The sequence below is a fragment of the Paramisgurnus dabryanus genome, chromosome 18, assembly GCF_030506205.2.
Source record: "Paramisgurnus dabryanus chromosome 18, PD_genome_1.1, whole genome shotgun sequence".
In the NCBI taxonomy this organism is placed as follows: Eukaryota; Metazoa; Chordata; class Actinopteri; order Cypriniformes; family Cobitidae; genus Paramisgurnus; species Paramisgurnus dabryanus.
This window is the reverse complement of record NC_133354.1, coordinates 23,101,572-23,128,083: the sequence shown is the minus strand read 5'-3', so window position 1 is coordinate 23,128,083 and position 26,512 is coordinate 23,101,572. Positions and strand designations below refer to the sequence as shown.

Below are 26,512 nucleotides of genomic sequence, written 5' to 3'. Positions count from 1 at the left end.
TGCTAACACTCAAGTGATTTAAAACAATTTAACCGCATATAAAAGGCGCTAAAGTGAGCAGCCCTCTGTACCCACATGTGGTTTAATGTGCCCGGTCCAGCTCCAGTCAGGCACGTGCCCAAGTGTAAATCTTCTGGTGTAAATCTTAAGTTTAAATTTTAACAGTTAACTAGTGCAATCCTTTACAATCGCGGCAAAAACGGATCTATATGCTATGTAGTTACCCAATTTACGCTTGTAAAAGCGACGAAGCAGACGCAATGACGCGTGCACGCACGTATTCATGTCCGCGCGCGTCTTTGCGTTCATTCGCGCACAACCGCATTCAAAAGACGCCACGCGAGTGAGTTAGCTTATGAAAACATGACGAGACTAAAGGAAGTTTCTAAATAACAATGCTACTCTTATTTTGACTCGATCATTATTGGCTTCTGTATATAGATATACATCAGAAATGTTTTGTGCAAAGCAGGGAAAGGGAAGAAGAAATGAGAGATGATGAGTTCATTAAGGGAGGTAAGTCAAACTACATCCTCACCCTGTCAGGTCTCAAACATTATCAAACAAATCTCAGGAAAACCTTTTGTCAAGTCTGTAGAATTGCATTGTTGCTGAGAAAATCAACATATGTATACTGTTCTGTGTTTTCAGATATGAAATTAATATTTAGTTTACTAATATTTAGCTCTAGGAAACTAACTTACATAACAGTTAGCAGTAACTATGACTGAGATTATTTAGTAGCAGTCATAAAATGACTGGTTTCTTAAAATATTCTTGTAAAAATAAGTCATTAATCATTGCTATCATTGTATAATGTAGAAAATATTTCTCTGCTGTCATTATTTCCAAACATGTTATTTCATTTATGCATCCAAACATGTTAATAATGTTAGGTATGATGAGGATTATATGTATCTTTCGCAGTAACTATTGCACTGTAGAATAGTGGGTTAAGCAAAGGATATTGTATAGAAGTATTGCACACTTCTTGCACACAGGGAATTTTCTGCTTGGGGCCCCCATAGACCCTAGAATCGCCTCTGGGTTGGCGGAGGAATGCGCTAAAATCACAGAAAGAACCATAATGAACAAGACAGGCGCCAGCTGATGCAGACCCTCAATTACATTTTTATGAAAAAAACCCTGGCCATATTTAAGTGACCACTTTCTACTGACGCGAAGCGAGTATTTAATTCCTATAAAAAGGTAGGCTTCACGCTCGTGAGTACGTAATTGCCAACCAGGTTTTTGCATGACGCGTCCATTGTTTTTGACACCATGCGCATTATCATCCTAGGTCTACGCGAGAAGTCGGGAACAAATTAAGAACGTCCTTGAGAATGAGAGAGAGAGAGAGAGAGAGAGAGAGAGAGAGAGAGAGAGAGAGAGAGAGAGAGAGAGATATTATGTTACCAGCAAAAAAAAAACAATAAATCAATTACCACCTTATTTTGTGATTTTGTATTTTTTTCCTCAAAACTGCATAACTCACCTGTAAAAATCATTAAACACCCCCACCTCACCCCACTGTTAAAAAATTACTTTTACTCTGAGTAAAGTTAAATTGACTTACTTTTTACTTTTCCACCAGTAACTTTACTTGTACTCAAGACAATTATTAAAGTAACTGTACTTTTACATACAGTATATATTGTATTGTATTACTCTTTCCACCTCTGTTCATTTTACAGCTCCATATTCTTAATACATTTTGTCTTAATTTTTTAAAGGGGACAGAGAATGAAAAACCATTTTTACCTTGTCTTTGTTGAATAATGGTAGTCTACCCGCATTCACAAACATACAAAAAGTGCTAGACATGCTAAACATCTCAGTCTCGTAGTAATTCCTCTTTTAGAAATGTCAGCCAGAAAACATCCCAATCTGAAAAACTGATGCTTATGACATCACAGGCATCTCACTGCCCCTCCACTTTAAAATAATTGGCTACATTTTTTGAGTGGCAGCAAAGTCAGCCAATCAGTAATGAGATTGCAAGTTAAGCCAGTAGGGGGAGCCAAATAGGTGCAAAACCACTTGTTTAAAATCCCCCACCCTAATAGAGCTATCTGAGAGAAACAAAAAAATGTTGTCTACATGTCACATCACAGAACAACGATAAATACCCCGTTCAATCATTCTATGTCACCTTTAAGCAATTTCAGGAGAAACATCTAAGACAAGATACTTAAATGAGCCCAGATCTCTTGAGCTGTGAAAGCACAAATTCTGAGCAATAACATTTTCCTCTGGGCTAACAAATAAAGTAAAACCAGAGCAAATCTCACAAAGCACCCAGATCAGCCTAAGTTCATTTAAAACTGTCACACACAAACCAGAATTTCTTCTTGAATCCTTTCCTTAACTGAATAAAGTGGCGCCCGGAGGCTGACAGAAACTATAAGTGTTGTAGCACAGTGGTCAGTGGACAATGTAAGCAGCATAAATCTGGCAAAGAAGATAAGCACTCTTTCATTTATTTACTCTTTTTCTGCAGACTGCTGATTCTGCACACGTATACTGAGTAAACATTAAATTGTCGGCTAGTCCCACTACTTTTCTAGCGGACTTGTTCTTAGGGCTGGGTGGTATTGAGTTTTGGTAATATATAGGTATTTTTTCCCCAGCGGGAAACAGATGGGTCAATACCGTCTATATCAGTATGCTCCTTCTGGCAAAAAATTTTTTACAATGAGGTCAGATGTAAGCTTTCCAACCTGTTTTAAAAAATGAAGGAAAACCTTTGTATTTTATTTTTTAATCATACACTGTTTAAATAAAGGTGATTGTGAATCATGGATACAAAGATATTTACTGCACAGTATATCGCAATTCACCCTTACATTGCAGAGTTATGAATTTTTGTCGTTATCGCCCAGCCCAACTAGTTAAGACGAATGCAAAAATAGCAAGTCACAATAGCAATTTGTAAAATTAATGCCAAAAGCATTTAAAAATAACTAAAAGTAATTTTCCTGTAAGCGGTACAGTCACACGCACAGACGTGTTCATTTCTGCCTTACAACATAACACATAATTAGAAGTCAAGATAGCGTTTCAGAGTCCAATAGGAAATCAGCTCCGGTAATGCAACCATAAACTCTTGTGTAATATAAACTCAACATCATCATACGGAGCCAGACACCCACGGTAGTGCTACAGGCCTTCTCAACCGGCTGCTTGGGAATGTGAGGTAATCCATCCCGTTCCCTGGATTTGTGTAGATCAGACGGACGTCACTTCAAAAGCCGCCGTCGCGCCACCTTTCTCTATCTGTCTGTCTGACTGATGAGTGTCGGCCCTGCATTAAATCTCTCACTTTCTCCAAATGAGATCCCGATAAACATAGCAGGCTTTTTCCTGAACAATTAAGGGCTAAGTGACAAGAAAAGCCAAGGTCAAACGTCCGCCATCAAAAGGTCAACCGGAGAGAGTGCCTATACTTTTGTTGATTAAATGAGATGCGTGAGGAGCATAGGACGAGTCTGTCTGTGTGTTGGGAAGATGTCAACCATAAAAGCACAGAGATAAAACACATCATTAGAAAGCTGTCTGGGACTAATGCTGTAAATACAGTGACCACATAGGCTTTTCTGACATGTTATTTGGTGGTTCAGACAAGTTGGTTATAGGTGGTAATGGCCTGTGTAAGGAGGTATGCGTTTATGAGTGTCTGCACGTACGGATGTGGCGCTTGACGTCCCACCCAAAGGTTTTGTCTTCTCAATCTGGTTTTATAGAAATTTTACTCTGGGGGGCTTCATATCACAAATTTATTAATTAAAAAATGTCAAGTCTGAATGCCTTGGAATGAATATTGTATGCACAACAGAAAAGCACTTACATTTCCCAAATGAGTTTTTCAGTAATTGCAGTGTTTTCTAAAAATGTCACCTTTTCATTAGCTTTGTTGTGTGCACCTAAATGAGCTCTAAAAAAATGCTGGGTTATTTTCAACCCAGCATCGGGTCAAAAAGGGACAAACCCAAAAGTTTGACTTAACAACTGGTTGAAAAGACCCAGCATTTCAAGTTAAATTACAACCCAGTGGGTTGATTTGGTCCCTTTTTGACCCAAAGCCGCGTTATAAATAACCACTCTGAAAGCTTGACGTCAATTATGCGACTGTTTATGTCCTTTGTCAACCTCAGCTTACTGTTTATGTGCACCCTCGTCCCAAACGACCCCAAATAATAGTTGTGCTCGACTTTGACTTTGACTTTTTAATGTTTATGACATTAAAGAGATTTAAAAGCATATTAGGAGCAGTCTGCTCTTGAATCGCTCTTGTGTCAATGCCATACACCAATCGATCTGTGCAGCGTGATGTCAAACACACCAAGCCATAAACGTACAGTATAATTACTATGAACTTCATTGTGCTGACTCTGAGAAAGCACACATATTACTTTAAAACAATTGCATATTTTAATGCCGTAAGTATGCTCGGGTATGGATCATAAAGTGTAGTGTGAGTGCAGACCAGCGGGGGAATGGCGAGAAGGGACAATCATACTCGGGTATGGGTCGGTAAGTATAATGTGTGTGCGCCCTTATATGGATAAATATTGGACAGAACAAACTGTTGGGTTCCAAATTATCCAATGCTGGTTTGTTTCAACCAATGGTTGGGTAACAACAATCCAGCATTGGGTAATTTTGAATCTTACAGTTTCTGTCCAATATTTACCTGGCCATGGGTTTAAAACAACTCTGTGTTTTTTGAGTAAGACATACAGTATTGTACACAATGGTTTCCACACTAAAGGGAATACCAGCGTGTATATGATTAGTGTCACTTTATTGTTGTTTGCTTAAGCCGGAGTGTGAAATTGTTGTTATGTTAACGTACGCTCTACTCTCCATATATATGCAGAGACAATTGTAATTAAAGCCGTTCGGTTGATTTTCTAGGAATGGGTAAACATTGCGGCACTGTCAAAACATTGCTGTTTGTCTGAGCATCTTGACACAGTTATGCTTGCTCAACCAATGAGTTTGGTGCAGTCTTATTTGTTTGGACATAAAATTGCCGCTGGATAAATTTTTTATCACTAATATTATTTTTCTGAATCTAATTTTGGACATCAAAATCTTTTCAGCTAAAATTCAACAGTGATGTTGTTAAAAGACATCAGTGTGAGATTTTGAGATTGGCTGAGAGTTGCCAGGTGTTCATAGCAAATCCCATCCAATTGCTACTCAAAATTTAACCCATTATCATGAAATTATGTACCTAAAGTCATGTAAATTTGTAAGTCTTTTGAGTGACACTGACACGGTTTTCCACCTTTTTGCGTGAACATGTCACGCATTTCGGTTTACGTGCCACTGTCACGTATTTGTTACTCAACTGTTTTGTCCTATTTTCTTACCATTGTCGCTTTGGTTTAGGGTTAGATTTACATAAAATAACATCCTTACCCAAACCCTAACCCTAATGCCAGACGACAATGGTTTAAAAATCGTAAAATATAAAAAATAAATCATAAAAAAGGTATGAACCAATACTGAAAGTGACATCCTAACGTAAACAGCAAATCTAACCCTAAACCGAAGCGTCAATGGTTTAAGAATCATAAAATATAAAAAATAAATCATAAAAAAGGTATGAACCAATACTTAAAGTGACATCCTAATGCTAAACAGAACTGCGTGACATGTTCATGCAAAAAGGTGGACAATCATGTCAGTTTCACACAAAAGACTCACAAATTTACATGACTATAGGTACGTAATTTCATGATACAGGGTTGCAAACCTAGCCAAATCGAGTTTTGAGGGGATCTTCTAGTAAAAATCACAGTCCAAGGGTTAATCTGTTTATGGCAGGGTTCATTTTCAAAAGTTATAATACATTATAGGGGTCGTTTCAACCTGCGGATATGAAAAACAGCCGGGTTGCAACAGACTTAAAGTAGCCCATTTCCTTGGGAAATCTGCAGACTTGGCAACCCTGACTGAGGGTTAAATGCAATGAGCATGCTCTACATAAACTAAGAATGTCCTTCATATTCTGTACTTAAATTTTCGTGCACTTATTTATTCCTATTGATCATCAACGCTGGCTGCCCATATAAGTGCAGTCATTATTCAAACAAATTCGGCTGAATAAATCAATTCTCTTATATATGTGCCAACGCAGTTTATCTACTTAATAAACATGTAATGAATGTATAAGTTCCTTAGTCTGAAGAATCATGGTCATTGTACTACTATCAGTGCACTGTTGAATTGTGGAGTGTCTGTGTAAAAATCATTACACGAGCCCTCCAGCCATACTGGAAAGCCAGTGTCAGCCCCAACAGTCCAGAGACTAAGACCAAGAGCCTCAGACAAGGCCTTTGATTTTCATTCCTGGATAACATCTTTCAATGGTGCCCACAGTAATGTCTTTTTCTTTGCTTCTACCTTTATTTATAATCTTGAAAGGACACTGCTTAACACTTATAAGAGTCGTGCTGTTGCCACTGATATGAACAACCGAAGCTATAAATAGACCTACTTCACAATAATTCTTGTGTTTCTGCACAGTAACTTAGTATTAATAATTTACCGAATCAACCGTGGATATACATTGTAAAAGTGTTTGATGAAGTTAATTTAATTTAAACAGGAGCTAAGGAGGATTGTAATGCAATTCTTTGTCTGAACCCTTAACCTTCAATGTTTATGGATAAATCTGTCAAATGCATAGTATATGTATTTTTCTTCAGTACAAGGTTTTACATTTAGTTTGTGAGGATAAGCTGTTAACACATAAAGTATGTTAAAATGTATAATAAAGATGTGTTAATTATGTCAGCCTGTACCCCAAAGGTCCCTCTACTGGCCAATGAAGACTAGTTGTTTTAATTATACCTGACCAGTGTGCTGTGCCTCCATATCATTTAACACCTCTATACTGCAGCTCTGTGCTCACTTCACACCTCTGCTCAACATTCAGTCGGATTCACTGAAAGTTTATGAAAAAGCAGACAAAGACATGCTGAAGGTTGTTTAAATAAGAGACACAAATAGATACCACTAAAAATGTTATTTTAAATTTCTCAGTTGTTTCCCCTTAAAAAATGTGATGTGTGTTGAGAACAATGTACTTATATTAAGATTTACAATGTCATTTTGAGTAATATAGTGTCTCCAGTACACTATGGGGCAGTTTTCTGGTCAGGGTTTAGATTAATCCAGGTATAGGCCTTAGTTGTATTCAACACAGTCTCAAGGCAAGTCGTGTTATAGTTATGAAAATTTTGATTTATTTATTCATGTTTGATGACACAAATTTCCTCTGTTTTTCGTGTCTAAGGAGACGAATGTCTTTTTTCGTCCGTCCCAGCACGAAATTCTATCAATGGCATGACTTATTTTATCATGTCATTTTATATTTTTTTCATCATTCTTTCCTATTTTTAAATCATTGTCGCTTGGGGTTGGGATATGTGTCATCAAACATGAATAAATGAATCAAAATTTTCGTAACTACAACATGACTTGCCTTGAGGCTGGGTTGTTGCCCATCTAGGTCCTGAAAGCTGTTTTCAACATTGATAAGTAAATTCCAAAAGCGATAATTTTTAAAAAGTTTCTCTTTTCATGTGTTAAAGTACTGATTAACTGAACTAAGGCCTAGTCCACACGGACACGGGTATATTTATAACCGGAGTTTTCCCTAAAAAAAAATCCCGTCCACACATGCTCGGTTTAAATTAAGTATCCATCCACACGATAAAGCAAAAGCACGCTATCAAGCGCTGTCAAGAGCATGCCACACCAGCAGGCGGGGATATAACCCAAATCGTGTTTCGCAATATAGTGAGATAACTGAGCATCTATCTGTATACATGTTAGAAGCCCTGTTAGCACAGTTATTATTAGCAAGATATGTCCGCTATTGCACAGAATCATCAACAAAGCAGTCAGCGGCTTGACGTCAAACACAGTGGATAACGGCGCACACTCTGACGTCGCAAGGCAAAACTCCCGGTTTTACTCTCTACACGACACCACTCTAACCGGGGTTTCTTAAAAAGCTCACCCTGGCCGGGGTTTTCAAATATGCTCGGTTTCAGTGCCCTGATACTGCGGTTTCGTGTGGACGAACAGCTGAACTGCGTGAAAAAACTCACGGTTATAAAAATACCTGTGTCCGTGTGGACTAGACCTAACACATCCTGAAGTTTTACTTCTCAGAGTTTTTGAAAATAAAAGTAAATCGAGTTTAAATGTGAAGAGATCCTGTCGGGATTACTTGTTACTTTTGTCCCGCTGCTTATACAGTTGTATATTTAAAAACTTAATATTATTCTAATTTGATTTAATTTAATTATATAGTGTTCAAACTGTTAATTTTTTTTCACCAAAACAATTCTTTTAAACTTTTGTTTTTGTGAAAATTTTTACTTTCGCCCCTGCTCTCCCCTAAGCCTTTGGGTTGTCATTTAAATCAAAATGATTGGTTGTTGTGCCCCCTTCGTGGGTCATAAGTTGCTATTTTTATTGTACTTCCCTTAAAAGTATATTAGTAATAGGCTACTAAAGTAAAAGTGAAGCGCTGTTATATTTATTTGCCAATGTGGCTCGTAGATATCGACTGTATACAATATACTTTCATCAGGTAAGTAGCGAATACTAAACATTTACAATAAAATCATAAAAAAATCAATACATAATTTCCCATAGACTTAATTTCATCTCATACATAATTTCAAGTCATACATACCACATAATATTAAATTAGGTACGCTGTAGTAATAAATACATAAATAATGTATAATTTTCCATATTTTTACCACCTTATTACCCCAAACTTAACATATTGTTCCCTTATACTTACAAGTACATACTGTAGAAGTAGTACGTTGTTACAAATAGGTACGCTGTAAATTCGGTTTAAAGGTAGGGTAACAGATTTGATCCTGAAACATTTTTAGTTATGCTGGTTAAAAGTCTCCTCACATCCTGATAGCAATCACTGTGTTAAGTTGTTTAAATGTATTTGTAAAAATGTATGTCATCTGTGAAAGGCGTAGGACCAAAAATTGTTCAACAAATCATAGATTTCGGTCCGAACGGACGTTTCCTTTTATGTCCCTCATACGTAAGCATAATTTGAATTTCCACCGCGCAGCGAGTCCACGCAGACACCATACGTCATCGGCACGCTCACGTGCGCTCTGTCTGTAAACAGCGAGAACAGCAAACTTTTCTGCTGAATTGACAACCTACACAGGAGCAACAAAACTAAATGCATCTTTTATAACAACAACAGCAAAAACTGCCTGGATCAGCAAGAGCAAAAATCCAAATTAACATCGGTAACTTTACTGCTTTACCCCGAGATGCAAACAGCTGCAGGAGGCAAAGGGTCTGAAAGGGTCGTTGCACTGTTTATTTTGGTAAGGTAGGTACGCGATATGTTTGTATTGAGATGGATTCAGATATTCTACTTTGATGAAACGTTGTGTTGCTTATGAAATTTGTGTTCGTTTTCCGGATTAGCATAACGATATAGTTACTACGTCTACACAATTGAACGTGTGCTTAAACTAATTCTGATGTAAACCAGTTGTTTATGTTGGTTATTTTGGAAGTGTTATTCACTTTGTACTGCAAAGTTTTCTCACTGGTGAATGAGACATGAGACGTGACCGTCTGATCTGTGCGTGTTCATGTGTTTGGAAAGAGGCGTGACTTTGGATGGCGATTTGACTTGAGGGTGGGATCAAGATTTCATTGCTAGGCGGCTACCGTTAGCATTTTTCAAAATGTGTTACCCTACCTTTAATTACACAGTACATTGGGGGTCATAACATAAAGTGTTACCTTATGTTTTATTCTAAGTTCTTAGATATTTTTGATTGATGTAAACTGTAGCACATGAAAAAACAACCCATCATTTTTTAAGGTTACATAAATCGGACAATGTGCATACAGTGCACATGTACCATTGGAATTCGCAGAGTTTACCAAATTTGAACTTTTTAAAACATGTGTGAGTGCTATTTTTTCAGCATGAGCCTGTGTTTCTGATATCCGAAGACTTTGAAAATAGCACAACGTTTGTATTGACCATTTTTTTGGTGCTTTATGAATTGTGACTCTATAGAATTCAGTGATCAGTGAAACTTTATTTATATATAGTTTGTATAACTTTAAAACCTAACTAAAGGTTAAAATAAGCTGCTTTCGTTTGATGAAAAGTTTTTTTTAAAGTGCCACAAGTGTCCGGCGACAATGATGGAATTTTAATATTTTTATGTAAACTGTCCCTTAAAGGTTTGGTCAGGAAGGAAATGGAGTCAGTGGTCACACCAGCCTTTATCTACAAACCTGTAATAAATGAAAGTTTTTTGTCTCAGTCAGATTTCAGGAGATGCAACAAGGTTGGGGTGATTTATTGTTCTGTGCTTTAGCGACGAGACCTGAGGGTGGGCTGGAGCCAAGAATTACTGGTGAAATTTAATTGAGTTGGATGAGACGTTAAGGTAGCTCACTCTACGGGCCTGACTTATTGCCTTCTTGCATAGAATTCTCAATTAAAGCAGAACATCTGCGCCTCACGCCACATACCAGACTGCCTTCCAAATGCTTTCGGCTTTTTGTTTACAAAGTGGAAAAAATGTGTGGATGCCCGTGTCATTTATGGAAATCGCTGGAAGATCCCCAGGTCTAGGTTCTAAAAACTTTTTTATCCCTAAATATTGAATTTGTTATGAAGTTCATTACATTTTCATAATAATGTTGTGTGTTAAGCATACACGTGCACTGGAATGTCAATTTTATTCATGTTTACACCATACAAAAATTCTGTATTGTTTTAATTCATAGCACCGTTGGGTTTAATTAAACACATACACAAGAAATTGCAGATTGAACCCTTAACACAACTTGTTTTAGTAGTACTTGTACTTGTTGGCTGTTACCTCGGGTGGTCATTAAGTTTATTTTTAAAGAGAACATCAACAGTAATGTCCTGTTTTAGCAAGTACCCTTGAGCAAGTCACCTGTCTGTGTCTGCTGTGAAGTATACCATGTGACCACATCAATAGGCCACAGTTCAATCAAACTCACCAGCCCAGAGGTGTGTGTGTATATGTGTGTGTGTATCTGGCAACACATGTCAGTGTCTAGTGCCCTTTAAATTCCTCTGAGTCTGTAACTGAGTGACATATATGTACTCTTAAGAGGTGGATTGATTCGCTGGTCTTCCTTTGGTGTTTCTTGTGGTACCGGGGTCACATTTGGCTGCTAGGCAACAAAGACACCCCTGTCATATTTAAAGGAATAGTTCACCCGATATACTTTTTATAGTCTTTAAGCAGCTCTTTACATTAAATACTGTTTATACAGTCTGGCTAGTGTTCGGACGTGTGACCACAAAGCCAGTCATAAGGGTCAGTTTTAAATCTGAATGTTAAATAAATAAAATTTTCATTAATGTCCGGTTTGTTAGGACAGGACAATAGCTGGCCAAGATAAAACTATCTGAAAATCTGAAATCCGAGGTTGCAAAAAATCTAAATATTGAGAAAATCGCATTTCAAGTTGTCCAAATGAAGTCCTTGGCAACTCCACTTACACAAATAAAGTTTTGATATATTTACGGTAGGAAATGTACAAAATATATTAATGGAACATAAGCTTAACTTGATATGCTAATTATATTATTTTTATAAAAAAAAATAATAAAGATTATTTTGACCTATAAAATGTAGTGTTGGCTATTGCTACAAATTTACCGGTACGACTTAAGACTGGTTTTATGGTCCAGGGTCCAGAGTGGAAAATAAAAACATTCCTGATTTGTTTGCAATTAAAAACAATGTTTTAGGAGTAAATTGTGTTTTATTGAAGTTTCACAATTTCTTTGCATAATATACGTATAACAAATAACTGAAATCTTAACTTTTATAAAAGTGTATAACTCTGAATGAACACCTGTAACCAGGGTTGCCATGTCCGCGGTTTTCCTGCAGAACTGGGCTGCTTTAATACTGTTGCCGCGGGCTGTTTTTCATGTCCGCAGGTTGTAATGACCCCAATAATGTGATATTTAGCCCCGGGAATGCATATTTTAGCAGAGGAACCTTGCCAAAAATGTTGGGGTTACTGGTTACTGAAGAGCCCCATCTGGTGAAGTGCAATTGAGCTAGTTTGGGCTAGGCAACAAAGATTTGTAACATCCATTTCTCCTGGCTGACATCTGTGGCATATTGAGGACACTAAATATAATAATTCATCCCAATAAATAATGAAATAAAAATATCTGCATTTGAAAAATATAACAAAGAATCTGCTTCCCTTGAAGCTGTAGTACTGTAGTATTCTCTTAATCTGGTCTGACTGCATATTAGAGAGAAGTTATTACTGGCACGAGTCTGTAATCTATATCCAATAATCAATGTTCATCTTAACAGCCACAGTCATTCTCTTTGTGTAGCTTTACTACGTAGGGTAATGTGACTTGACTCCACAACAAAATGGAAGAAAACGGTCCATGTAGAAACCCCTGAAGCTTATTTTGTGTTACTTGTGATGTACAGCACTACGGCTGCGTGACATAGTTAAAGATCTGAGATGGTACATCAAAAGTTGAAGCTTTAAATCCTATTGTGTTTCTGTAATAAATGTTCTGTCACTGTAAAAATAAGCATCTGCCATACACTCCTTTTCAAAAAGTACACTTTTGTACCAAAAAGGTGCATATTGGTACCTCAAAGGTACATACTGGTACATTACAGTATCTGTAGCAATACATATTAGGACCTTTTCAAAAGAAAGAGTCCCAGTGAGAATCAATAATAACTTTTTAAAATAATAACTGGTAAAAATAACTGATAACGAAACAAGCAATTCTTTGGGGCACACTATGTTGCGTTTTGGTATGCAGAATTTGATTGCTTATATAAAGTCTGCTGATATGTTTTGTGAATCAAATTGGTTCTGAGTGTTTTTAAGCATGGTTGTGCATAACTGATTTCAAATGAGAGATGTCTGTAGAAAAGTGGAGTTTTTCCAAAATGATCCCTTTTGATATCATTCAACCCTGCATTAAATCACAACATCAAAAATATCTGTTTTATCAGCTGCACAAACATTTTAATTGGCTTCTCAACTTGTTACAGAGCTGTTAGTCACTGAATTTCACAGCTATATCTATCAGATCACGTAAACATTATTAAATGGGCTCTTAGTATTATTTACGTTCCATTAGACACACAATGTCAACTCGCTGAAATTTGTGCTTTTAAATAATTCATTCTTGGTATAAGGAAGAAGTAGGACACAGAAGTCAAACCAGAATCAGATGTCTGTTCTTTATTTTATCATTCTTACAGTGTATTAGAGCTTGCAAGATGTTTTCACTAGGCTACTTCTTGTGGTGACGTACTGTAGTATGGTGGGTGAATGTACCCGGGTCAGTGACGTGACGTTAATTATTTTGTGTCCGTATGGTTCAATTCAGGCCCGGCGCCACGAGGGGGCAAAAGGGGGCATTACCCTCTGTTTTATTTTTGTATTCATGGTTACAAATAAAATTTTCATCCTTTTGATTTAAATAATAATTTAACATTATCCCCATATGGGTAGAATGTTCAGTGACGTGACATTACTATCAGATTCAAATATCTTTCACGTTGGTTGACGCTGAGCCAAATGGACGAGCTCAGCGCTGTCATATATCAACACTATGCATGTGTTTTCAACCTCATAATGTTTATTTTAGTTTTCAGACATTTAAATACACATAAGCACTGGTAAAACAATAGCCTATAGTTTGTAAAATACACCCTGATGTCTGTGGAAGCAGCAATAAAAATCTATTCAAATAAGATAATAATTTGCAAATAATAAATACAAATTATTTTCAAATAATAAAAATTTGCCAACGTGTGTTATTCATATCAGACAAACACAGTGGAAGCAACTATAAAGTTTACTCTATAATATTATAAAAACGTATTTTCAATGTCCATGCGGACGAACATATTTTACTTTCGTTTTTAAATTAGGATCACACGTTGATTAACAGTGGTAAAATATTCTCACAGTAACATACCTAGTATATTTTTAGCTACCCGTTCTCACCAAGATGCGTACAAATGACACGTAGTGTGATTATCGTGCAATAGATAATCCAAATTACGATAATAGATAATTCAATACGCCAAATTCCGATTTTGCGTGCATATGATACGCCAGTCCTTCCCATTCACTTATATGGCGAATCGTTTCGTGTCGTTTTATTTATTGTTTTCTCATTTGTTTTCTGTTTTTTAAACCATTTTCGCTTGGGTTTAGGGTTAGATTTCAGATTTGTTTAAGTAGGTTATTTAATATACAGGTTTCTCTATGTTTTTGTCTATATTTAAGCCATGGTCGCTTGGAGTTGGGGTTAGAGTTGGGGTTTGGGTTAGGGTGTCATTTTAATATAACAAAAAGTTGTTCTAACCCTAAACCCAAGCGAAAATGGTAAAAAAACAGAAAACAAATGAGAAAACAATAAATAAAACGACACGAAACGATTCGCCATATAAGTGAATGGGAAGGACTGGCGTATCATATGCACGCAAAATCGGAATTTGGCGTATCTATTGCACGATAATCACACTGCGTGTCATTTGTACGCTTTTTGGTGAGAATGGGTTGATTTTTATATTTCTTTTTTTACTAAATAGTACTATTACTATCTTTTTTTAACTTATAAATAATTCATAAATTGAACAAAAATAATAATGGGTTTAGTTCTGATATTGTATACTTTTATAAAGAAATACATGGTGTATAATTACATTTTTAGAATATATTAGGCTTTATATAAGGTTTGTACTATAAAAGTACTTTATTTGTTACAAACAAGAGATAAAGAATTTACAAACATTCTCATCTCACCATATCCACAGGTACAGAGTCATTACAATAAATTTGTGGGGTTGCATTTAAAAAACATTTAAAAACAGATGCATTTGTTTAAAGCAAAGCATTTATTTTACTTAGCTACAGATGAAGCAGCTCTTTGCGCCTTCTAACGTCTCATAATCGGTCATCATTTATGTCCAAGAGACTCAATAATAATCTTTTACATTTTAATCCTTTAATTTTTCATATTAAAACTCGTTTTTGTGCTGCTTCGCATCCATGTATGTGATAAGCAAACCCGCGTTGTCATCCCGTTAATACTGTATGTGCATATTATCAACGCGCTCTTTACTCTAGCAAAAGACACTCGCGTTGCGCATTGCCCCGGTTGTATAATAAAGTCCAAAGTCTCTCATGAGCTAGGGGACGAATGCCCAGGGAGTTCAGAATTTCTGTGTGGGCATGCATCAGCCAAAGGTGTGTGAGTCTTTTCTGGGTCATGGTGCTGCGTACCCATGTCTTCAAAAGACGCAAGGCGGAGAAAGTGCGCTCGGATGAGGCCACGGAGATGGGTAGGCACAGACAGTAATGAAATTAAAATCCAAAATACACTTAATAACCTACGTGTGTCAAAAATAATTTCCCAAAATATTCATAAGTAATATATCAATTGTGCAAAATATTTTTACTTAAAGAGCACCTATTATGGGATACACGTTTTTAAACATCATTTTGTGTGTAAGTGTGTATTAGTACATGCTAACGATATTCAAAAAGTACATACCTCAAAGAAAACGATGACGCGAGTTATCGTCTCTAACGTTCGAGGACTACAAAAAACACTCGGATTGTAGGCAACAGTTTACTTCCTGGGATTAGTGACGTAGATAAGACCAACATTATCATAGTTCAGCCCTCTCTGCTTTGCTTGGGTACGCCCTCAAAGACGGGGGTGGGGAGCGCCGAGTCAGAGGAGAGCTAAAATGGCGGAGGTTGTGAGTCCCTGCTTTGACCCTGTTTGCAAACTCATTGTTTCATTGTTTAAGCGATTAAATCTCTCGAGTAGACGCTGTCTCTTTAGATGCTAGGGCAAAATAGCACTTTATGGACTTCCACAGAGGACATCATGTTTAATACGGTTCCGGAAAAATCCAGTCAGAAGTTGTTCACGGAGTTTTCACAATAACTGCTTCTCATGAACCGAAGCTGGACGTCTCCTTCTGAAAGTTGGATTACTGTGCACTTCTGGATCACAGGCTGTAAGTATTCACGTTTATTATTTGCCTTTTACTGTACATTACGTAACCGGTAACCGGAGATTAACATAATGTGCGTGTAGAGCTAAGCTTGCAAGCGAACTGTGTTGTGTTGTAATACTGTATTTCATAAACAACGTACCATATTTACACACGTGTATGTTGAATTATGCAGACTATCGTTTTTTTTATCGATGTTGGTTAAGACATGTTTACAAACTTGCTAAGTTACCAGCTAAACTGTTACCGGTAAAATTTGTTCTCATGATCAAACTCAAGAAACTCTAAGTACACATGATTTGTTTAAAGTTATATGTATTTTACTGTTGTTTTTACTTGAAGCTTTCTTAGATTTTGAAACAAAGTAAACACGTAATGTGTGTTGCTAATGTTGGGCCATGTAACATGTAATACATTTACGTTTTAATGAATAGTCTAACGAGTTATAGTCGTTGTACTCTATTGTTATAATATGTCTTTTTGACTGAATACATGTTTGTTTTATTTGTCTATATCCTAGATTCGCAGCTGGACACATCCTTCTACACTGTATGCAAACATGCAACATCATAACACACAGTACAAGGAGTCAGACTGGCATATGAGGAGCAAAGGTGTGTAACACAAATGATGTATTTAGCTAGTGAAACCACTACCAGTCTTAAATGTATAACTGATGATGACAAAGTTTTTTTTCTCTGCATAATCATAGGAACCCAGACAGTAGCATCGTTTCACAATGTTTCCATCACCATCAGTGGATGCCTTTGCCGTCCGTAGCCTGAGATTTCAGATTTGCAGCAAAAAAATTTGATTTTCTCATTTATTGGAATGCTATGCAGGTATTTAAGTATTTTAGTAACTGTGTTAAATAAAGTAGTATTTACTTTTACAATAAATTTATGCTTGCTTATATTTTTACAGGTTGTACCTTGCAGCCATCCATTACAATGTCACCAAGCCGTAACAAAAGCAGGAGAGGGAAAGTACAAGCCTATGTTCCCAAAACACACAAATGACATACCGTAAGCAGTAATGTTTTATTTCAAATACATTCATAATTAAAAACTTAATGTATGAAGCAGGGAAATAAATGATCAAAACAAAAGATTTATTGACCGCAATATTTCTACAGTTATGTGGAGGATGTGATCAGGCTTGTGTTTGCTGAGGTATTTGAAGATAAGCTGAAGGAAACCCCGATTCCAATGGACCTGGCATCACAGTTTGAGAAACCTTCAAAGGAGGACGTGATTGCATGCCATCTTCAGTGCAGGGGTCGTCGGAAGCCAACATTCCGATCAGGAAGCTCCAAGCGTATCTGGAGAACAACACACGACAGGATGATAACCCTAAAGTGTCATCTTAGATAGCACCAGCTGACAAAGCTTTGATATGCCATTTATCTGAATAGATAGCTGTAAGAAATGAATTGAACAATTTTTGAAAGAAGAGCACAATATGGTTACTAAAGTATGTTTATTTGTATATTGTTTAAAATTTAAATATATATTTGTAATAAATAAACTTTTGACTGACTACTATATTTTCTTTAAAGTTACATCTTTTGTTCTTTTGGGTACTTTGTTACTATAATGATACTTTAGTGTTATTGGTTTAAAAATGTAATAAAACTTACTCTAGTCCTGCACCTCAAAGGCTTATAGTCGGTACAATAAATGTTCTGTGTGTAGGGATTTAGACAATTTGTGCAAAACCTGGATGATGAATCACGCAGGTAAGAGGCCCTGGAACCTGTTGCAATCTCCTTAAAACCTAGTAAGTAAAAACATAGCACAGTCTTACATAATAAAGTTTACCATAGTAAAATAATGTAGAACTAACATTAATTTCAATTAATACTTTCTTTGTGCTACATTTGGTGTTTCCATATAGTTTGCACAGTAAAATAGTATGTAAGCAGTATTTTATAATTAAGTTTACTATAGTAAAATAATGTAGAAATTACCAAGTGAAATCGTTTTATAATCATTTCAACAAATACTTTATATGTGCTACATTTGGTGTTTCCATATAGTTTGCACAGTAATACAGTATGTAAGCAGTCTTATAATAAATTTTACTAGAGTAAAATAATGTAGAAATTACCAAGTGAAATCGTTTTATAATCATTTCAACAAATACTTTCTATGTGCTACATTTGGTGTTTCCATATAGTTATGTAGTACGTTATAATTACCTTTTGGATGTCTTTGCAACACATTTTCGTCTTCGTTTAGCATTCTGGCAGAGCTAAGGACACCTAAAAAAGTTAAATCCAATCGCATTCATTGACGGAGATCGTTTATATCGTAATGGCCTTCTGAACTCTCTGGATCGAGCTCGAAGTGGTAAGGCAGTACAGACACCATCGTTTATAGAGAAATATAGCGCTTGTTTACGTTGCCTCTGAGGCTGTGACTCTCAGTCAGAATCTGTGTCAACCCACGCTTAGTCAGGGGCGTAACCTTTCAAACACACGCCGAACCCAGCTGACCAATAACAGTTGAGTAGTCATCTGACCAATCCGATTACACTAGACATTTTGGGAGGCGGAGACAGGAACTAAACCGAGCGTTTTCCAGACAGTGGGAAATCGGTGAGGTATGTAAGCAATTTATAAGACTCACAATGCATTAGTTCAAGTTTTAATAACATGTATGTACTATGGGATATTGCAATAACGTGCTAACGTGCCAATTTATTAGCATAATTGGTGCTCTTTAAAAAAAAAAATCTCCCTCTCTCGCCAACAGGGGGTGCTGCGGGTGCTTTTACATTGGGGATGCTGGCCTGGGGACATGTCCCCACCACGTTTTGAAATGGCTGATTTTTTCCCCACCACTTTTTAAAGCATTTGGTTAAAATGTTCTGAAAAATCAAGCAAACCAAGAAATGTTAAAGGTTTATTTGCACAAAATAAAACATGCAATGCAGTTTAAAACAATGCACATTGTCCAAAAATGTAACTTAAACAAAATAAACTATTACTTATTCTAAAATTACCCAAAAACATGCATGTGCCGATCAGTAACTTGAACAAATTCTTGACATAGTTTCTTCTTGTCCAAGTTATACATTCTCTCTCTGTGAACATTACAAATAGCCACAATGTTGAGTCGAGTTTGTGCCATTGAATAGTACATTTTTCTGCCCATTTTTGATGCGACGTTATTCAATATTTTTCCTGTCCTGCTGTAATGTTTTTTCATCTGATCTTTTGTCCCCACCATTTTTCAACACAAACTGATGCCCCTAGGTGTAACTAGTATTTTTATATAAACATATTCATAATAAAGTTTAAAATCTAGTTTAGTGTATATGTAATAATTTTTTACAGACATTTTTACATAATTTGTCCAAGATTATTGATAAACAGAGCTTTTTTCGCATTAAAATTTACATTTAATATTTACTTATAAAATGTATTTTCGTGTGATATTTAAAAATTATTTATTTATTTATTTTTTGATGATGATTACGCTTACATGCCATTAAGGTGGATAAAATATTTTATATTTCTCATTCTTTTGCGCAATTGGTGGTTACACCATTTGGCATTTTCAGTTCCATTCAGTCTTTAACTTTTATAAAAATGGTGCAAATGTAATTTTTTATTGCATAAAATCAACATAAATACACTATGTAGATTGGAATAAACCTGATGCATGCTTTTAAAACAAGTTTTTTTTTTTTAAGATTTTTGAATTTCTCATCTTACCAAACGTTTTTTGTCACTGACCCACCCATGTAAATTACTCTTTTAGTCAGTGCTTTTCAGACCTTATGTAAGCAATAAGGTACGAGAGGCTGTGCTGTATGGTGAATCGATTCACGATACAGCACTTGCCTCAAGTACCTTGTTGCTTTTATAAAATGGTTACCACACAATATTAAAGTAAAAAAAAATATTAGTGCAACTTTCATGAAGTTAAATCAATAAAAAGCATTCCCTCCGCTAAAAAAATGTCCCTGACCATGAACAAAAATGTGTTCCAATGTGTAATATGCATGAAAGCTCAAATAAAAATAACAAACCGATACGTGTGGTTGCTAAGGGTGTTGCTAAGGGCGCAATGATAAACAGAACCGTTGGGTGAAGCGGTCATAGCCATGTTTTATCGTTAATAAAGCACACCTATTGACCATTCAGAATCAAGGATTGGGACTAACCGTTTTATAAGCAATATTCAAGAACGGGCATTGCATTTTATAAGTACATGTGTATGCATTTATATTGTTATTGTACAGTTTGTTTTCTGTACATTACAATCATTGTTGGAGAACAATTTTACTACTACGACGACTTCATTAAAGCAACACTAAAGAGTTTCTGCTCTTTGCTCCCCCTACAGGTTGGAAGCAGAATTGTCCATTAACACTGTCGTAAATAATTTTACAATGCATTGTACTAAAAAAGAGATCAAGTCGGCATGTTTAGTATCTGTAAACAGGTATTACTTACAAGTCTAATAGCAGCAAAGCCAGGTCAACATCAGTCTTGCAACTCCTATTCTCCTTCAGCTCTCGCCAACAAGTATAACCCTCCCTATGTTCACTCTAGTTCGAGCTCTTTCTCTATCGTGCTCCCGTTATCTTTTCTTCGCCTCCTCCGAAATGAAACCCTTCTTTTTCTTTGCAGGCTCCGCCATGATGACAATTGAAAAACTGCATGAACGCTAGGTAATGGTATCTTTCATTTATATGTACCTGCCGAGTATGCTCCAACCATAGCCTGCAGGGTGCTCCACTGCCGTAAAGCAAGTTTTTTTAGTTTTCACTCGAACTACAGGACCGCGACCCGACGGTTGGAAAGTTCTTTAGTGCGGTTTTGGCCGATAGAGGGCTGCAAAGCGAATGTGAAAGTGCCGTTCACCCTGTTTCGAGTGGATGAACGACTGAAACGTTTTTGGAAACGTTATTTTAATGTAAAAAAAAAAAAAACTCTTTGGTGATTGCGAATTGCAACCAATAGCTCAGTCTACCACTTATCTCTCTCTTTCAAAATACATAGAGAAGCTACTGTTGCCGCCACAAGACAAACATGTCGTCTTCTGAGACAACGAAACACGTTCTGTAGAGCAGTTTGTCCATTTAGGGCTTTTGTAGAAACCAGCAGATTTCCATTTTGGATATTTATTTCAGCATGCTACAATTTGGGACATACTAGTTCTAATAATATATTATAAATGAATAAAAGGCTATTTAAGACAGATATATTGCACAATATGCGAATTGGGACACAGGGTTAGCTTTGTGTAACAACAATAAAAATTAAACATCAGACTGGAATAGTCATTAGTCATAAAGTCAATCTTCCCATCTGTCATTGCTTTTACAAATAATCTGTGTACATTTAACTATAGTATTGACATCAATTCTGAACAAAAAAAGTATGAAAAAGTGCAGTCTGGTCCATGGTTTTGATATTTCACAATTTTGATATCTGAGCAAACTATTCCTTATAACCTCAGCAGCACTGTTTTAGCCCTTTCTCTACTTCTTAACCTATGCATGCCGCTTTCCCCCTCTCTCTTTATCTCTCTCTCCCTCTGTCTCTCTCAGTCTCTCTCCCTCCTTTGGATTTCGAATCATGATCCCCTCTGCTGCAAAGAAAACTCCACCTACTCAGAGCTGCTAATGTAGTCACTGACAGTGCAAGCTCTCTCCTGCTCTCTCTCTCTCGCTCTCTCACTCACTCACGGTCTCCACACCGGTCCCACATAAATAAACAGCATCACAACGATGTGGGGGAAGAGAGATGTTGCCGCTCGTGGAAAAAGAACAATGTTGAAGCAACTCTCTCTTTATCTTAAGCGCATGCTTCCAGCCTTGGGATTACAGACACGTTCCCTCTGGATTTCCTGCCCACTGAAGGATGCTCTGTTCTGACGGCGATCCTGCCGTGCGCACAGTAAGGACTACAGGACTTTTCTCACTGTTTCCAGCTACCTGCCACTGATCCAGCCAGCCAGGGGAGTCTCGTACAGCCCATGGAGTCCAGACTCGTGTTAGATGCTCCACTCCACATTTATGCTTGGCTGTAGAGAGAGAAAGGCAAAGAGATTAGAAACACTGGCAGCCGATCAGCTCCATGGTTTTCTGACTTTATCCAGGCGGTGATTTTTGGCATCTGATAAAGAGGTAGGCATTGCGTGGTAATTCTGTGTTTCCGAGTAGTTTCTATGTGCATTTGCATTTTGGGATTGTCCTGCTGCACTGTGAATCTAATTTAAGATAAAATCTCAGTTATGGTTTGGACTCAAAATCGAAGTGGAACTAAGGTGAGAAGTTTTAGTATGATCTTGCATATTAGTGTGTGGACACCATCCAGCTTTCAGTATAACCTGATTTAAAACGAATTATTGTTATCAGTGCCAAATGTTGTTCAATTATCCAGTTGATTCAAAACCCAATCCCTGAGACTTACTTCAGCTATATGTCTTTCATGGCAACTGTTCACAATATAAAGCTAAGGCTCTGAGCTTAGGTGATGTGTGATGCCTACTGAGAAGCTCCATTACTCTGAACCAAAAATCTGAAGCTACACACTGTGTTAAACGTGCTTTGCTGCCAATTCATCTCTTTTTATGCCAAGCACACTGTGCTGTACATCCCATCCTCAATGTAAAGCTGTCATTATTGCTGAATGGAGGGTGTGCTGTGTACCATCACCCGGCAGATTATTTGACTTTTTATGTGACAGGATTGATTTTGCCAGAAGACACTTTTTTCACATTTGTGTAGTTTTGTTTAGCACATAGAAACCTTTGTGCCTACAACTGTCGTTCTTGCGACAAACTCTTGTTTCTTTTATCCCCTACTCGACATCCACTTCAAGCAAGTAATAATTTGCCAAAAGGTTATTGTGAAGAACAGACATTTATTAAATATGTACTTAGGACCAGAGCACTCCAAATGTGCCAGTGACTGTTTCGAGCAGATAGAGAGAGAGAGAGAGAGAGAGAGAGGTAGAGAGAGAATCAGAAATCAGCTTTGTTGAAAAATCTAATGAGCACCTGGAGGCAGGTTGGCGGACTAGCTGACCAGGGGATGGAAAATCCCTTCATAGATTTTTAAGCTACATAATTGAGAAAAGGATATTAGCTGCTTTGCTCACCTGCTTCTGATCGTGGAGGTCTTAAGTCCAGACATCGACTGAGCATGACATTTGAAAGGGCACACTGTATATGTAAGATTAAGAAGATAATTTTAGTCTTGATAAATTACCTATATCTATTTGATGCATAACTTTATACTCCAAAAAATATATTTTTTAACATTTTAACACCCCAACAATATGTATACAATTGAAAATGTATGTACAGTTGACACATCACATCCCATTTTATCCCCAAAGTATACAAACGTCAATGTTATATTTATTACATCAGTGGTTCTCAAACTTTTTCTGTGTGCGGCCCCCCTTGTGTACGGTGTATTCCTTTGTGTCCCCCCAAAGAAAATTTATGACAAAAAACTGTTCTAAAATGTAACATTTTAATTAAACAAAAAACATATTAAGTAATACAAAATAGTGCTCTTGGTTAGTAGCTTTATTTTTTTAGGTTTAATTACACAGAATTCATGATTAATGAATGTATTTTTTTTTTTTGTAACTCAGTGTTTATTGGTTTTGACAAAGCATATAGAACATTTTGCAAAGTTACAAATAGAAAGTATTAGAACATTATTATCCCTATTCCCTCCCCCCTTCCCTCACCCATCCCGTTGCACACAGGACTTGAAAGACACAATATAGGATATAAACAGCAAAGACCTGTAAGTACACATTCATATACATAAAATGGAATTTCAAATAAATAAATATTAATGAAATAAAGTACTACATAAAAAATTATAAATAATAATAATAAAATAATAATAATAATAAATAAAAATAATATTAATACATTTTAAGTGCAGATTATGTGTCTAGAAACTCTTTGATTATAGATATCCAATTCTCCCATCTAGACAAAGAAATTAATGTGTTTTATAAAATGTCATGAAACATGCGGCCCCCCTGGCACCATCTCGTGGCCCCTCTGGGGGCTCTGGAGCCCAGTTTGAGAACCACTGTATTACATTCACATAAATGTAACAGCTTTAACAACTTTAATTTTCAAAAGAATACACCTTTAAGGGATAACAGTTACATGCATTTGGCAGACCCTTTTATACACAGTATTTGTGATCCAATACAATCTCATGGCAATTCGTAAGTATTTTACGAATTTTTATGTTTTCATTTGTACATTTTTGTACAGTTCATTTGGTACGATTTTACTTGAATTAGCCACCGCGTAAAATACATACAAATTCCTGTGAGATCATCAGATTGTGTGATCTTGGGATTGAACCCATCACCTTTGCGTTGCTAACACAATGCTCTACCAAATGAGCTACAGAAACATGCTATTAATGACACAAAACTATAGTTGCACATCTCTCTCTCATCCACTTATTATAAACACTTTTGCCAAACATGCGGTGCCCTCATTTCCATTGGCCTATAAAGACAGCTGTTGCATTGTTGTATTTTTGTGTTACAATACTCAGAAATGAGGCCGAACATCCAGCCTGATCTAACGAGAAATCATATGTATTTTACAAGTTTTCGGTTTTCCGCGAGTGATTCGCGGTGACGCTTGGCCAAGATGGCGACGGCAGGCAACACCTACATCAAGCTTCAAAAACGATCTTCACAAACCAATGGGTGACGTCACGGACACTACACGTTTTTACAGTCTATGATTAATACCAATTAACCACCTCATAAAATACGTACGAATTGCCATAAGATTGCATTGGAACATTTCCAAAAACATAAAATAAAACTAACACTATGATCAACTCGCTTAAAATTTATATCACTGTTATGTACATTTATTGAGCCCCATACAATTATCCCTGCAATCTCGAAAATGCTGGGTTATTTTCAGTATTTTGGGTTGAAACAACCCAGCATTGGTTGAATTACAAGCCAACAGTCGGTTTTTGACCCAACGCTGAATTGAAATAACTCAATGTAAGTTACAACTCATACATTTTCATTCACACAATTGCTTTATAACTCCTCATATGTGAAATTTGTTCCTGTGCTTATATTCTCAGCTCTGCACCACACAGCACATCTGTGAAAAGACGACTATAGTATAGTGATTATATATTGTGTTCGGGTGGGAGGCATGAATCTCTACGGCAGACTCCATAGAGACAGAACATGGGAGGATTATTTCTGCACTTTAATTAGTCGACTACAAGCTTTGACTTAATTGGTGGCCCCTGGTTGGAATTTCAGGCGTTCAGGGCTGAAAAAGGCTAAAAGTGGAAGAAATTGAAATGAATAGGTGAAAACAAAATGATTTGTCAACATTCGTTTGAAGTGGTGTGGGAACAGATGGAAAACAGACGAAAGTCAGTAGAAGGCAGAGTCTGAGCGTACAGATCAAGCACTGTGAGGCAAGAATGCCGTTTGAATAAATATGAAATCTTAGCCTGCAGGACCATGATGCATTAAAAGTAATGATACAGTCTACTTGTGAAATGATTCCAAAATCTATAGTGAGCTCCCTTCAGGGTCAACATTTTAAGGTATTGAAGCTGTGTAGATGCGTAGGGTATTCAAAAATGAATAAGCAACTTAATTTTGTAGCTGAGATATCTTCATTTAGCTAAATCGCAATGTAGCAGTGCATGTTTTCTCCACAGAGAAGTCCCAAGATGGTGGATGAGGAAATAAAATATAAATACAATTTAAATAAATAAAATTTTCCAAAAAAAAAATCATTGATTAAGCTGCAGTTTGTAACTCTGGCCTCTATATCACCATCTCATTGAGATAAAAAAAATTGCAGTTATTTGCGGAGTAATTTTCTGTGGGCGGGTTGCGGTCTGATTTCTGTGATTTGTCATTATACAACCATATGACAGAAGTACATCCTAATACATCTGCATCCGAAAACAAGTGACCTAAACCCATATTAGTTTTATACCAAGCTTGTGGGAAACACTGAAGTGAAGTAATATATCTGCTGCGTGTTTTCTGACTGAACGATAACACAAGTGTTTAAGCAGATGCATTAACAGTTCAGAGCAAGGTGTCTCTGCTCCAGTATTTAATCCCTTTAGATGCCTGGCTGATATTAATTTGTGTTAAACTACTCTCACAGTTTGAGCTTTCACTGTTTTCAAAGATGATTCCCTAGTTGTAAGAACTTAATAAACAGACATATTTACATGCCGTTCCCCAGATGATCGTCTTTTGAAACTTTACAGATGAAACGCCACCATCTAGATGACACGTTTAAATGGAGCTTTTCCATTGCAAAGTACCCTTACAGTTCAGGTCGGGTCAGTTCACCTCACTTTGGCTCAGTTAGCTTTTCCTT

General features: G+C 36.7%; 1 protein-coding gene and 2 long non-coding RNA genes across 4 annotated transcripts in view; 2 read left to right on the top strand and 1 right to left on the bottom strand.

Annotated features, from left to right (window-relative positions):
• sgcd (sarcoglycan, delta (dystrophin-associated glycoprotein)) overlaps window positions 1-26,512 on the top strand; it is a 199,342-nt gene that overhangs the window by 2,666 nt on the left and 170,164 nt on the right. Inside the window, exon 1 of one of the 2 annotated variants that reach the window (XM_065287330.2) lies at window positions 21,847-22,262. The exons of the other annotated variant lie outside the window; for it this stretch is intronic. The gene's annotated coding sequence lies outside the window, so the exon portion shown is untranslated. Of the gene's footprint in view, window positions 1-21,846; window positions 22,263-26,512 lie in introns of those variants that run through there. 2 annotated transcript variants of the gene reach the window in all.
• On the top strand, window positions 15,278-17,388 carry LOC135776912 (uncharacterized). The gene is made up of 5 exons (XR_010544226.2): window positions 15,278-16,121; window positions 16,639-16,732; window positions 16,831-16,960; window positions 17,043-17,143; window positions 17,254-17,388. It is a non-coding gene; the product is annotated as an uncharacterized lncRNA (long non-coding RNA).
• On the bottom strand, window positions 17,310-18,425 carry LOC141281022 (uncharacterized). Its single transcript, XR_012335391.1, has 3 exons — window positions 18,319-18,425; window positions 17,758-17,894; window positions 17,310-17,439 (listed from the first exon to the last, which is right to left on the bottom strand). It is a non-coding gene; the product is annotated as an uncharacterized lncRNA (long non-coding RNA).